Genomic DNA, 16,428 nt, shown 5'->3' with positions numbered 1-16,428 from the left:
TGTTGCAATGTTGTCAACATTACATAGTGCTGTCGTACGTATGTATATACTTTGACAACAGATGTTATTGAAAAATTATAAACACATTGGTGTCAATTTGGTACCAGCCGTGTATATTTCTTTTTCCCTCTGTGTACAACTGTTTAAGAAATTTTCCAATGCCATTTTGAACTTCTTTTAAAAGACATAATCAAGTATTTTACTTTTGCTAGAAACTGCAGTAATTATAATTTTAAATTTATAAAAGGTTTTCATTTGAAAGAATTTGAATAACAAAATCATTATTTTTAGTTGAACTAGTCAGTTGACATGTTTCAGAGGTTAAATCGGTTTATATAGGTAGCTCAAGATTTATCAACTGCTCTCTGAGGAAGTTGTGATACCTTACAAATTTTCCCCCGAAATTGAGTAAATTAGTGACGCATTGTCGATATAGTCCAGATTTTGAAAGAGCCTTACGCTCTAGTAAATAAGGTCCAATCTCAAATGTTCTGTTTCTCCCTTATCCATGCGATTAACCTATAAGAAGCCTCAATCACTTCCCATCAAGGGCAAAGAAAATCAGGGTCCTTTTCCATGAATGACAGGGCGGTCGAGTCATATTTTATACTGCAAATGGTGATAATGGTTAGGGAGTGAAGGAGTGAATTCAAATGACACGTCCTTAACATGTTTAAGGCGAGAATCTTGAGTAAAGCTAGACAGACTATGTAAGTAGATGTTATTGTTCGAAGACGAGAGATTTTGTTGATGTTCTAAATTTCAGTCTGAAAAAGTCTAAATCATTAGGCAATCTGATGGAAACTATTAGACCAAGCTCATCGGAACAGTGTCCATAACGGAGTCTCATATTTTCTTGTTAATGTTCTTATCAGAAGTTTACTTCCTAACCCCATTAGAAAAGAACTCAAAAGGAACTTGAGTTTTAGTAGCAATTACACAGGCCGTCAAATTTTGAATGCAGATTGTGCCCAATAGAATCCGAATCTGTCCTCAGAATTGGTCCACCATCTAGGATTTAAGATATCATGTCCTGAAGCAATTTTTGGCCCTTTTTGAGACGTTAAAACTACCAACTATCAACTTTAAAATAAAGGCTTAACATCTGTCATATCCTTTTCGAGATATCTATCTTCACCTAAAGCTTGATATAACAATAAATAGACAAAAACTGTATTTTTCGTACATTTCGTTTTTTATTATATAAAAAAGTTATGCATTCCAATTTTACACCTTTTTTCCTCTGAATGTACCTTTTGATTTGTTTTAAAATCTGCTGTAGTTATTGAGATATCATGCGTTGAAGTTGGGGGACGGACAGACATCGTTAATTCGAATCAGAAAATGATTTTGAGTAGATTTAAAACATTCTCAGATAGGTAGCATAATAACCTTCGCACTATAGTAGTATAGGCTATAAATACCATGAATATACCGAGTTTTAAAGCTTATAAAGTTGTCACTGCTCTAATGTCTCAAAAAGTGGCAAAAATGGCGTTTTCTCAAATTTCAGGACACGATATCTCAATCATTTAGAAACATCTAACTTGGTGTCAGGGTTTCGAGTTGTCGGCCTGTGTTATCGAACAAAAATTTGGTAGCCGATAAATAAAGGAGGATCAAACATTAGATCGTAATCGATTAACTCTGAATCTACGGCACATGATGGGACAAAAATTCCAGGGGTCATGAGAAGTGTTCCTGTAAAGTTTTAAATTTATCTGGCAGATGTCAGAGTTTTAATTTTCAATCCATTACACCTACACTGATAAGCCGAACACTTAAACATTTTAAGGATACTTAGATCGTTACATTAAGAGAAAAGATCGCGGACCAGGTAGGTACTCACTGCAATAATTTTTTTTTTTTTTTTGCAATAATTTTTTAATAATTTTTTTTTTTTTCAGATTTTGTCTGTTACCAAATTCAATTAACAAACCGATTTTATACAAACTCTAACCCCTCAAATGAGACTAAAATTATTGGTATTTTACAGGCCACATAAGTTGCACATAAAATCAATTTAACACGATTCGGTCACCTTTTCAAAAAAAAAAAAATGTGAAGTGTGAGGTGATTTTTAAAAATTTTAATCAAAATTAATTTATTTTATGACTTGTATATCTAAACTATAGTAAAAAAAGTCTATGAACGCGACAATCTAAATGTGAGTGCGGTGTTAAATTATATTTAAACCACAAAAACAATGCAAATTGACAAAAGTGAATGTCTGTGAGAAGAAACCTCAGAAATTGTTTGTAATTTATTTAAAACTTAAATAAATATTTTGTAAAAAACTATTTTAGTGGAAATAAAATGAGTGGCTGGTTGTTAGCTAAAGCGAAAAAATACTAAATATTATTAACAGTTAATTAAACAGTTAAAATGAATGTAAAAATAAGATGACAACCTGGAAAAATTATATGACAAAAACAAATGGCAAATATGGAAATATGGGTAATTGAATAATAAAAATAATAAAATCAATTCATACATAAATCTAAATTGTAAATGGAGATAGTTAAATGTGAAATATGCGCAATTTGTGGTGGACAACAACCGCAAAATAATCTTAAGGAACGAACATCAAATGAAATTGAAAATGAATTATTAACAGTTTTTTATAATAATTATTTATTAAAAACAAAAAAACAGATCAAATGTTGTTCTTTAAGAAAATTAAAATTTTTATAAAATTGGACATGAATATAATATTAAATCTTTAGTTGGAGACATTATTGCCCCCACATTCAAATGAGTCTTAATTATTTATTTATGATTTGCTTCTGGATTGTTTTTTCTTTTATTTTTTTATTATAGATTTTAATTATAATCCAATCATTTTTTATAGAAACTTTAAGATGTTTGTGTGATTGTTGCTTACGTTGTAAATTAATTAAAGAAAAATGCGTAAAGAATGTAAATTACTTTATTATAAAATAAATACAAAATTTTATTATTCATTTTATTTATTTATTTTTTTTTTTTTTGTCGATTCTAATTTATATTCTCGGGTGTTGAGATTGAAGTGAGGCTTGGCTTTTACTATATACAATATATTTATGTAAATACATTGGGTTGTCTGGTATGTTTTTATTATTATTGTAGTTTTTCGTATTTAAATCAATTTAACAAATAGCTTAACAATATAGTAAGAATAAAACATTTTACGGGTTTAGTATAAAATTCCAGTAGGAAATTTCAAATATAATTGACAAAACTAATCACAGCTCCTAATTTCAGCAAATATTTCTTTCTATAACAATATCACTGGACTATCATTGCTTCTTAATATAGTGTTAGTTACTATTAGTCTATTTATGCCAATAGCCTAAATAAAATATTTCTTTAAAATTTCCACAATGTAAAATAATTGTAATAAAAATAACAAGAAAACTTCCCTGTAGGGCATTCGGCGTACAAGTGTCATTTAACTATGCAATTAAAAACAATAACAAATTGTTCAATCAATTGTGATGTTAATTAAATATTTAATTAAATAACACTTGTTCGGGCTATTGCTCCATGTTTTGTTTTTATTGTTGTTGCAAACAAGACGAATAACAACAACAACGACGACGACTACGACGACTCAATAGAATTTGAAATGAATAAATAATTCATGATTAAAGGGGATTAAATACAAATAAACTATTTTAAAATTGTACACAGATTTAATTAAATAATAGTACGTTACGTTGTATGAAAATTAAATAAATTAATTTAAATAAATTGTTAATTATTTCAACACAAATATATGTATGTATTTGTAAAAGAAACAAATGAGAAAAGGAAGATAACAGGTCAATCTTAAAGTATCGGGGATATCAAGTAACATAATTAGTTTAGAAATTTTTGTCTTGAATGCTTTGTATTAATAATCCGCCACAAATTATTGTAATCCAGATATCAAAGTATACATTTCTAAAGGATTGAGCTGAGCCAAATCCGAATATGGCCTCAGAATTTCACATCAGGTTTTTGAGATATCATTTCCTTGAAATTGAAAATCAAAACATTTTTGGTCATATTTATAACTGTTTTAAGCTTTAGGTTAAGACATCTCTAAGAAGAAAGAATATAATATAACAGAGGTTAAACCATAATTTTGAAGTTGACAGTTTAACCATTTAGTTTGGAAGGCAGATTCGGCTCAGCTCAAGCCCTTAGAAACTCGGGGTTTAGACGATTCTCTGTATCCACAGATAATATGCTGATCTGTGCATCGATTATTTACATACATTTGAATTGCAGGCCACATTGCAACGATTTCTACAGAATCATTTTATATCCGATTGGCTTTTTTAAGCGTTTCTTTCTAAATTAAAAAATATTTTAGTCCTGTAGCCTGAAATAATAAGAGCTTATGATTTCCTTTTGTTAATTATATTCAAGAGATTTTATTCGTGACCTATAACCGGTTAAGCAAAACTACACTGAAAATAATTCATTCCTTATATGAAAAATGTCGTACCGTGTACAAAATGCTTCGTGGTTCCACAGTACGAAATTGTTTCGTAATACATATGGGCAATTTCGTGTCAAATGACCCAACTTTAAAAATCGATGTCTTCCGATTTGGACGAAATCTTCACCAAGATTAGTACTATGGGATAGTAGGCAGACAGTTATTCTTCATTCATTTCAAAAAAAATTTTTTAAATTAATTTTTTTTTTTAATTATTTTTTTTTTAATTTTTTTCAAAATGAGCCGTTTTTTTTTTTGTTTTTGCTTAAAAGAAAGCTTATACAATTTCCTTGAAGGTCTTTACAGTCCCATAATGGGATGTGAGTGGGATATTGTATAAACATTATTTTAAGCAAAAAGAAGGGCTATTTAAAATAGCTATCTGAAATCCTTTGGACAATTTTTGCTAGGACCAATAGGTGAAAAGTTACACTGATTTGAATAAAACCCTGTATGACCAAAATGTCCAACTTTGACCCACTCTAAGTCCGGCAGTTCTTGACCGATAGAACTGAAAGTTTGTGTACTACTATCTAATAGTACTAACTTTAGTGCAAAATCGATTTTTTGAGTTGGGCGACATGAAATTCCCCATATTTTAATTTTACGTATACATATACTTTGGTAAAGTTAAAAAAGGGTTTGATTCGTATTGATTTCGTATTGTGTACGAAATTTTCGTAAATATTACGAAGAAAGTAGTTATGAAATCTTTTCATAAAGTTAAGTACTTTCAGTGTTGCTATAGTGTAGAAGTAGAACAGCTTTTAATGTTAAAAATGATGAGACGTTTTGTTATTCCCCAGCAGTTCGGTCAACAGTCCCGAACTACCAATTTAATCTACCACTCACCCCGTAGATTACGAAGAGACAGACGAAAAGCTTAAGTTTGTTTTTTAAGTATCTACTCTCTCGCTTACAAAGGGGGCACTAAAGTGTCGATTATCTTCACCCTCGTTTACAAAAAGTACATCAGTGAGGAAAGACAATTTGGAACTAACCAGATGGTTAGACGCATTGACTCTTTGTCAAACTGCTGGGTCCTAAATTTGATTGTGTTAATGATGCCATAAACCTAGGAATCGAAATCAAAGAGAGCATATTCTTAGGCAGCATTATTTAAATTTAAATAACTTCATAAATATTTAAATGATGCACCTATCATGAAATTCATTTCTGTTATTTACTCCTAGACAACATATAGGATACATTTAATCCAATTTAAATTAATAGGTGGGAATAAACAATATATTACTCTTTTTATCTATAGAGACTCTATGTTTTTTGACATTTTCACGTCCTTTTTGGCAATGATAAGTTTCTATGGTAATCCCGACTACTTGTTATTCCCCAATCCCTGTATTAATCAAATTATAAACTATTTCAAAGTGAACATTATTTAAACCTAGTTACTAAAGACCCTAGTGTTTTCATATAAAGTTCCCAGCTTAAAGAGACATTTTTTCTAAATGACTGGCTGCCTTAAGGGTATGTAGCTATTAATTACTTTCGACATTAAACTATTTGCAATAATTATTTAGTAGTTATTTAAAAAATATATAGTTTATTTTTATAAATCAAGCTATTAGACTAGTGGGCGTTCGTCTTGCACTGATTATTTTATAGGTTTCTTTTAAATTAAATAAATTAAAATTTATATACACTTGTGTTAATTTTATTACAATTTTTAAATATTTCTTTTTATTTAGTATATTGAGTAATTAAAGTTGTTTAAACTCGTACGTTGTTGTTGTCGTCGTCGTCGTCTTGTGTCAATAATTTAACGCTTAATGATTTTTCTATAAAGCAAACAAATATTGATAGCGAAGCACGGCGGCTAAATGATCGAGTGATGGTGGTTGTGTTTGAAAAGATTGTGACATGATAAAAATCAGTAACAACACACAAGTCACAAGTAGCAAGTAACACAACTAACAACAATCATACAACCGCAATAACACCAATAATTCAAGCAGTCAACATTATTGGCAATAGCTTGTTATACATTGTTCGTTCCCTTAAGAGTTGGTGTAATTAAAAATTTTAAATTTTCTTTGTGTAATATTTTTCACTTTTACAATGTCATTACAAACTTATTGCAGCGAAGAAGTTAAGAAATCATTAAGAAATTACAAGATTTCCTAATAAGTAAAATAGAACGTTGATATCATTAGTGAAAATGTAAAAAAACGTTTAAAGAATAGTAGAAAATTTATTTTTTGACTCATATTTTATTTAAGTTTAAATAATTCATGTCATGGCATAAACTTTAGCAATAATTCTTTAAACAACCAAGCCCCTTAACTAAAGTAAACAACGGACTTTAATAATCATCTTAAAACGTTTTTAGTAGGCACGTATTTTATAAAAAAACAGTCTTTTCTTGCAAGTCAGGAATAGTCAAGCCATAAAAGGAAGCTCGTGTTATAAAAAAAACCCCAGCACTAACGTCAGACTTACAAAATGACAAGACAAAACACACTGAAATGATTTAAGAATCATTGTGTTCTGAATAAATATAATTTCCAGATACAATATGAGATACAGAACAAACAAGAATAAAAATACAAATTGAAGATTACGCTAAGGATACTTACAAGTGTTTGCAAAAGTAGCGAGAGGCAACAGAACAATAAGGAATCTGTTTTTAAAAAGGGCAAAACAATTTAAAACAAGTTACAGTGCGTGGTTGTAAGGAATAAAACGGCATTTTACAGATAATTTTTTTTGTAGATAACACAATGAAAACAAACAAAGGCTAAAATTTTAATCCCTAATAGGAGAATGAAAATTTACAAAAGTTAATTTATGAATTTACGATTCCAAAAAGGAAGAACACTGGTACAGAAAATGGATATAGATGTATTCTTAATTTAAGAAATTGGCCGTAAGCACTGGGGACTTATATTTTGTATCACTTATATTTCGTAAATAATCCAAGTCATTCAAGTAAGTATGTGATGAAATTCATTTTTAAAATCGAATACATCAACGGATTGGTTCAATATTTTGATATAGATAAAGTGATCGAGAATTGAAGCTAAAACTTCCCTTTATAGCAAGCAAATTCGCTCTTTCATTATCCCCGAGAGGTCTTGTACCTGTATATATGATGCAGAACTTACTACTGGAAGAGTATTCCACTATATACGTCCAATATAGGCTTTTACTAAACCTTATCGGCTGATATCATAATAATTTCTTTCTGTCGGTCGAAAAATATTTTCAACTCTGCTGGCACTATATTTAATACAATCCATTTTAAATATTCTGAGGTAGTACGGATTTTAAGCCATTATACAGTGCCACTTAATATATTCCGGTACGACAATAGTCTAATTTTAGAATTATAGACTTCATATTATATAATTATATTTGTTCACAATAAGAGTTAGAACAATCCCACCAAAAAAGGGTCGTTTATATCATTCCTACGCCCACAAGACAAACTGAACAAAATGCTTTAAATAAGTAGGCGTAGTTATAGTATGGACACGCCTACTTTTTATATAGAAAATTTATTCACGTAATTAAAAAACCAGTAAATTTTATAAATTATTTTTAAAATGCATTAAAATTTATAACATAATTTTATGGAATTTTATAACCATGCCCACAACCAAACATTACGCCCACTTTTCGCTATTATTTTGTTAATAATTTAGTAAAACTGTTTAATGTGTAAAAATATTTGTAACTTTAGTGATAATAGTTGATTTTTTTAAATGTTAAAAGTGGGCGTGGTCACGATCTTCTATCTAGAATCAATGTTTCATACGATGTTTCCGATAAGTGATCGGGCACGTCTAGTGTTTATGTCGAATATGTCCAAATATCCAGCAATGTTTCTCTAAATTCTTTGCAATGGAATCATTTTATACTTTTTCTCTAAAGAAGTCCATACGATTATACGTTAGGGTTGATCTAATTAGTCTTTTTTAAAGGCAATTTAGAACCTACGGATCCTCTAGTATAGATGTGCTTAGTTGTAAAACATGTAAAACAAATTTCATAGAAAAAATTTTACTTTCAACGAAAAAATCGAATTTTCTTGGACTTTTAATCGAAAAACTTTATTTTCATCAAAATATTTTGAATTTTCATAAAAAATATTTCATCAAAAATTTTTTAATAAAAAATTTAATATTAATAAAAAAAATTTAATTTTAATCGAAAAATTAAATTTTTATTCAAACATTTTATTTCAAGGAAATATTGAAGTTTTTTATTGAAAAATCTACTTTTCTTCGAAAAATTTACATTTCAACAACAAATTTAATTTTCAACAAAAAATCCACTTTTTTATCAAAAAATCTATTTCTTCCAATATAATACATATCCGTTTAAGGGTTAAAATTACCAAAACAATGGTAATTCTTATGACAATTTACAAACAATTGTTTATTTATGTAGAAACTATAAAAGGAATAAAGTAAAAATGAAATAATAAAATCAAACTACTTGAAACGAAATTTCCTGAAAATAAATTTTAAATTTAAATAAAAAAGATAAAGATGTAACGTAGGAGTCTTGACGTTACAAAAATTCCGAAAAGGAAACACAATGTTTATTGTCATTATAAACAATTGTATATTTTAAAAACCGTTAAAATTATTAAAACTGTTTAAACATTATTAATGATTTATAAATAAAAATATACAAAGAAGATTTGCGCTTTAAATTTCTAAGTCAGGATATTTAATTTACCAAAATAACCAACTTAAATTAATTTAAAAAGCCACACATCATAAATCTTAAGTTAAAATTAAAAATTATTTTTGTTGTTTTTCTTTTTTTCTGGTTTTCAACTAAAAAAGGCAAAAGGCATAAAAAGTTAAGTTTAAAAAAAAAAAAAAAAAGATCTTAAGTTGTGATTAAAATCACGCTGATGATGATGACAATGAGTGGTGTTATAAAAAAAGTCTTGTTGGCTGCTTGCCAGTGGGTTTGTTGTTTGTTTCTAGTGCTTAGCTAAAGTCACAAAAGGATGACGTTTTTGTCGTAAAAACTATTTTTAACTTTTACATCATTTTTGAGTCGATAAGATGAAATTAGAATTTCATGATTTTAATGGAAATATACTGAAGGTTATTATTTGTCTTGGCGGCCAAGCATTATGCCCAAGGACAACTTGCCACATAAGGCGGGCAGAAATCTAGAATTTTTTTATTGTAGGGAATGTGACAACAAACTAAACTATTTATATATTGAAAGGTATTTTTAGTAAAATTTTATTGTTATAAATAGAATTTTTAATACAAGAAACATATAAATACTAAGTTTAATTTAATGATTGATATTTCGAATTTGATGGAGAAATTCTGTTTTAGCTTTAATAACGATAATTATAATAGAGAGCAAGATCAGTGATCCTTAGTAGTACCTTAATGTGTTATAATAGATAATTAGTGGCCATAAATTCCTCATACAATAATATTGAAAATTTACTTTAAATTAAAAAACAAAATTCAAACTACAAAAAATTATATTAATCTGCATAATGTCTCTATAAAGTTTTAATGATGCATACATTTTCTTCATGCTTAAAAAAATGAAAATTGTTGTATTCCTGGTTATTTTGATTTATTTTTTCGTTGTTGCTTTTTTTCATTGTAAGTCGTGAAATATTTTATCTCCTTACATGGCTGGATAAGCCATAAATAATTGTCAGATTAATTTCAATAAAAAAATAAAACAAAACATTATTAAATTTCTTGTTATCTTTAAATAAAGACAGACAGACAGGCACAGAGAGAGAGATATTTAAAACATATTAATGTAAGTAGTTTTTAAAAAGAAAACAATAAAAAATGAATATCAATTAAAATAAAACAATTCCTTTCCTTATTTTACAAATATGGTTAATAAAAGTATTAATAACCATTAAATAAAAACAAAGAAAAACTTTAAATTTTCCACGAAAAACACATATATTAAATTGAAAAATAAGCATTACCCACACCCACTCTCACAAATCATAACATTTGTTTTAATCCAAAAAAAAAAGTTTAAAATTAAAGTTTTTATAATAAACTCTACTAATTTCAAATATATAAGTAACAAAACTTCCGTAGTAATATTTAATTTGTAACAATTGCAAGAGTTTTTTTGATATAAAAGAAATCAAAATAATTTATTATGGTAAAAAGTTTGGACAAGGTTAATGTCACGCCTTGTCTCACACACTTTTCTGTGTACCAATAAAAACTTTAAAATACCTAAATGCATTATAAAATCTTTTTTTAATCATGTCTGGTGTTTTTTTTATTTCTTTTTAAGGTTTATTTCAGTTAATGTAGGCTTCAGTTTTTTTTTTATTCCAAAATACGCATAAACATTTTTTAATTGCACTCAAGGTCATGTTTAAGTTCAAAGTTGTAAGATTTCTTTATATTTTCTACTTATTGTATTCAGTGTTTTGTGATGTCTATATTTAACAATGTTGTATGAACACCCACTTATTTATAGTTGAATTTTTGTGTATCAAAAAACCATTAGCTCAAGAGTCGTAACGAATTTCTTTTTTATTTACTAATCTTAATGACTTGCAAAAATATTGTTTGCATTTGTTGATATTATGTTGTAAAATGGTTTTTGAAATCGATATGAAATACTTTATAGTTTATGAACTTCTAATTTAATTAATAGTTATCATCCCACAACCAGTTTGAAGAAATACATATTAGAAATTTTACCTCCATTTTAAGTTGCTATAACTTCCTGCTATGTATTACTTTATAGCCCAGCATGAAATCTAAGGAAAATTTTTGCTAATCTTTAGCTCATAAACATTATATTGTAGCCTTTATTGACATCCAGCATAACCTTCAATTCTCAAACAGTAACTAACTCAATCTCAAACAGTCGTGGAAGTAAAATATACAGGAAAGACTAAAAAGGCACGTGCCTTTGGAGATATGTAGTCCCAGGGGCACATCCAGCGGCATTGTATATTATTCTAAATCTGCTACCCATTGAGCAATATGTTATAAGTGTGCCGGCTAAGAACTTAATTGGACCGTTTCAATCAACTTTGATAAGACCAAACCGGGTAGACTGTACTAGAATATTGTACGAGGTAAGTCTAACCAGTATTGACGTAAGTACTGATTATTTGATTACGGCCTTGGACTTCGGAGTTACACCTACAACTGTGTTTCCTCTTAGACAATGTGGTGTGGATTGGGACCGAAGTACTATTTGAAGGGTGTGCAGACTTTACTGATGGATCTAAGATGAAGTCTGCCATATAAAGACCGGCATTACTAGGGGGTCGAAAGTACCGATTTATGTTGATAGTCAGGCACAGTTAGTAACTAGCTGCAGAAGAGCGCGTTAGTCATTATATAAACTGCTAGGTTGTGTTAGGTAACTGGATATACGATATACGGGGTAACGAGGTCGCAGATGAATTGGCCAGACTGGTTTCGGATATGGAACTTAATAGTAGAGAAAGATCTGTAAAACTTTCTTTTTGTTACTACTTTAGAATAATCTCCGAAAATTTTAAAGACTCTACCAACCAATTCTGGCACAGTAAGATATATTGCAGGGTTTCTAAAACAGTATGGCCAAAAGAAACCTGAGTACTATTGGGATTGAATGGGAAGAGCATAAGGAGTTTAGTAGGAGTAATAACCGGTCACTGCTCAAGTTGGAACCGTTAGAGGTAATCTTTTGAAGTCTGTTTGAAGACCTGCCTTGACGGCCTTATTTCACGGAGGTCTTTTTCATTCACAGAGTGAGCTTCTTTGACGACACACTACCACCCCTTTGTGTTTCTTACACGCAGGTGTCAATTTTTGTAAATGGTTCTGAGGTTCATGTACTAGCATTTTGATCAAGTAGTCAGGCTATTTCTTGCCATAGTTGCCCCGTTGATACCATGAGACAAGCCCATTACGTCAAGAAAAAGGCATTCATTTGTTTTCAGCCTATAGAAGGGGCGTACCTAACTTGAAATCCTATTGATGCTATGAGGAATGCCCATTTCTCACCTCTTAAAATCGCAAAACCACACTATTGAAATGGCTCTGTTGATTCGTCAACAGCATCTAGGGACGTAATTGTTGGTATGGATCCTTTTTTAATTAACATGACTTATTTCAGTAGCCACAAGTTAAATAGGTTTTAGAGTAAACTCTAACACACTCAACCATGAAGGAAAAAACTTATCCCGAAAATTATGTTTCATCGTGCATCAATCTTTTAACCAGGCGTCCCTTCCCGGCAGTTTGGATTGGCCAGATCAAAGTCCTGCGGGCAACTTGCCACCTGTAGTACCATGTTTTCTGGTGTCATATCATTCCAAGGAAAGGTCGAGGATATATTTGATCATCAGCAGTTTATAGTCAAGACTAGAGATACTATCCGAACATTTTTCCCCCAGGCTTGCAATAACACCAAGGTGAGAAGGCAACATGCCCCGGGCAGACTGTGGGACATATTCTATACAACTGTCCTAGAGTACAGAGTCTGAAATGGCGAGGTAAAAGATTCTACGAATAACTGAGAGGTATCGCTGGATGTTAATTAAGTAAAATAAAAGTTAAACCGTTCAAAATAAAATTTGCTTTGAATTTATTTACCGAATTGATCTGGACCTTTCTGAACTTTATACGACTTTAACCCAGCTTTATCTTTGGCTCTTAGCACAAAAGAGTCAGAGCATTTAACTTTACGGGCTGCGTTTTTAATGAAAGTCTTCATTATACTGCTTCTAAATAGTGTGTATAAGATTTTTCTGAAACAGTCCTTATTCACATACAAGTTATAATAGATTTATTATTGGATTTTAAGAAAATTTTCGAAATAAAACTCGTATTTATAGAAAAGTGTTGAATAAATTTACAATTTCTAAATAATTTTACGATCTCCTTTCGATACATTGCCCAATAATAACAATTTTTCGATAATTTCTCAATTTAAAAGATATTTTGGACACTTTTTTTTAAAGTAACATCTTATTTCCTCATAATTTAATTTACAAAAACCACAATAAAATTTATAATTGAAAGCCACAATTATCCTTATCAAATTAACGATTTGTTTATGCCAAAATAACAATATTTTTCGTTAAAAACGCAATTTTGATAAGAGAAATTTTTTTAATACTAAAATAAAACCTCCTACATGTCAATACAAAAGTTGCAGTGAAACTTTTTCTGAATATCATCATCATTACAAGTGAAACGTCCTACACTGTAAATTACTCAAGTGTCAAAACCCAAGCAAATACCGTTAATATATAACTTTTTAAAAGTTTTCTTTTTTCGTTCCGCTTTTTTTTCGAACCAAATATGGCAGACAAGGAAGTTTATTATTAAAAAAAAATTAAATCATTTTCTCCCCAAAAAGGCTTTAAATAATAAATTGATTTCTTATGAAGTTAAAAATGCACACAAAAGAGTTCAAATTTATATTTGTTTTATTTTCACCAGATGTGTGTCAAGCCCAGGTTTAATCGATTTTATAAGATTGTTAACTAAACTGCAGGCTGTGCAATGTATATAATTATTTGTTTGTTTTATATTTGAATGTTAACGTGTTCGTTTTTATTAACAAAGGTTTTCGTTTAGCGTTTAAATGTAGATATTTTTAAAAATTTATATTTGTTTATTGCATTATGGTAATTATTATTTACATGTTCACAGCCAATTAATTATTACTTTAGTTTAAATAAATATGAGTTAATATAAAAATCTTTTTTTGTTATTTGAAGAATAAATTGAAGCCTAAAAATATGTTAATAATTGAAGTCTGGAAGATTACAATGACAACTTTTTTAATTTAGATAAAACCAAAATTAATTCGGACTCGTCGCGATAAGGTAGATTTACTTTCAGCAATAATTTAAATAATTTAAATTTAAATCTATTTATAAACTATTAATAAGTAACACATTTTTCCTCGATAGTATAGTGGTAAGTATTTAAACATTTATTTCGTAAGAAGCAAAACTTTATTTTGTTTTACTTATACATACAGTAGTGGTCAAAATATTCGTAAGAGAATCAACATTTCTAATTTTTCTTAATTTATTTTTGAACTGTTAATATTTACTAATTAAAAGTTTGTATTAATATGAAGATTTACTTTAATATTATTTATACAAGTTTATAATTCTTCTTATTTATACTAATTTTAATTAACTGCTTCAAAAATAAATAATGAAAAATGTCAAATATTGATTCTGTTACAAATGTTTTGACCACTACTGCATTTCTTAGCGTCATTCTATTTTATTCGTAGTATATAGCCTCTCCTATTGCAATTAAATTTGTATTGCAAAAGAAAAGTTATAATTTCTTTAACGCTTATAATAGGATTTTAAATAATTTACAACCGCAATTTTATTTATGTGAAATTCCTCGATAGTATAGTGATAAGTATCACATTTTTAATAATGGAGTTTTTATAATTGACGCACTATTCCATAACATTCATTTAGAATAGTATATTTTATGTTTTATATCATATTTTTCCTCGATAGTATAGTGGTAAGTATCGAATAAAACAACCAACTAACTATCTATCTATCTATCTATCTATCTATCTATCTATCTATCTATCTATCTATCTATCTATCTTCTATCTATCTATCTATCTATCTATCTATCTATCTATCTATCTATCTATCTATCTATCTATCTATCTATCTATCTATCTATCTATCTATCTATCTATCTATCTATCTATCTATCTATCTATCTATCTATCTATCTATCTATCTATCTATCTATCTATCTATCTATCTATCTATCTATCTATCTCTCTATCTATCTATCTATCTATCTATCTATCTATCTATCTATCTATCTATCTATCTATCTATCTATCTATCTATCTATCTATCTATCTATCTATCTATCTATCTATCTATCTATCTATCTATCTATCTATCTATCTATCTATCTATCTATCTATCTATCTATCTATCTATCTATCTATCTATATATATATCTATCTATCTATCTATCTATCTATCTATCTATCTATCTATCTATCTGGAATATTCCTCAGAATGATATTTTCTACAAAACTTTATGACTGATTTATTACTACTTTTACCACGTTCATCAATACCCAACATACCCGTGTATGCATAAGAGAATATGTAAGTTATCGGAAAAAAATTAAGTTAATTATTAATTATATTGAAAAAAAACGTGAATTTGTTCTGGTGTACACAAGACGGTTAAATTTTTCGCGTTATAAAGGGTTAATATTATTTATAATTTCCTCGACAGTATAGTGACAAGTATCCAACAACATTTTTGTGTTTGTTTTTCGGTAATTTATATTACAATTTACAAAAAGAATTAACTTTAATAGTTATCGTTACAATATATAAATATTCAATAGTTTTCCTCGATAGTATTGGTATCCGATTCATAGAAATACGGAATTCGGTAAAAAGTGAGATTCGAACAAATTGAAATTTTGAACGAACTTCCAACTCCAAATTTGTATTTATCATATTTTTAAATCATTCAAGAGTTTTGAAATTCTTGAAATCATATACATATACCTAAAACCAAAGTACAATATGTACATCGGTTTAAAAATATCATCGTAGAGTTAGTTGTAACTCAATTATTTATTGAATTTGTATACCCTCCACGACCATCAGTGGTGATATAGAATGCATAAGATTGTAATTTCAATTATTGTTTCATAATAAAACACATCGAATTAAGATGTTTTTGAACATGAAAAAATGTATTGAAGTGTTTTTTTTTTTAATCTGTAGAGTTTATAAATGTTTTTATTTTATCATATTGAGAACAAAATGTTGTACATCTTAGATTTTCATTTAATGATTGTATTATTTCCTCGATAGTATAGTGATAAGTACCCAAAAAATACATCGTCAATATATTATTTATTAGTTTGGTCCTTATGCCACAAACTCCATATTGTGGAAATCAACAAAGAATATTTAAATACGCTGACGACAT

At 28.6% G+C, this 16,428-nt stretch overlaps 1 protein-coding gene across 1 annotated transcript in view; it reads right to left on the bottom strand.

Moving 5' to 3' along the window:
- Window positions 1-16,428, bottom strand: part of LOC119604035 (serine/threonine-protein kinase Doa) — a 193,369-nt gene that overhangs the window by 172,073 nt on the left and 4,868 nt on the right. The gene's annotated exons all lie outside the window — the stretch shown is intronic.

Source organism: Lucilia sericata, unplaced genomic scaffold (assembly GCF_015586225.1).
Source record: "Lucilia sericata isolate MDLA Ls3-8-SP2 unplaced genomic scaffold, ASM1558622v1 Contig000012F_arrow, whole genome shotgun sequence".
Lineage (NCBI taxonomy): Eukaryota > Metazoa > Arthropoda > Insecta > Diptera > Calliphoridae > Lucilia > Lucilia sericata.
Note: the sequence above shows the minus strand (reverse complement) of the source record. Positions and strands in the feature narration are given on the sequence as shown.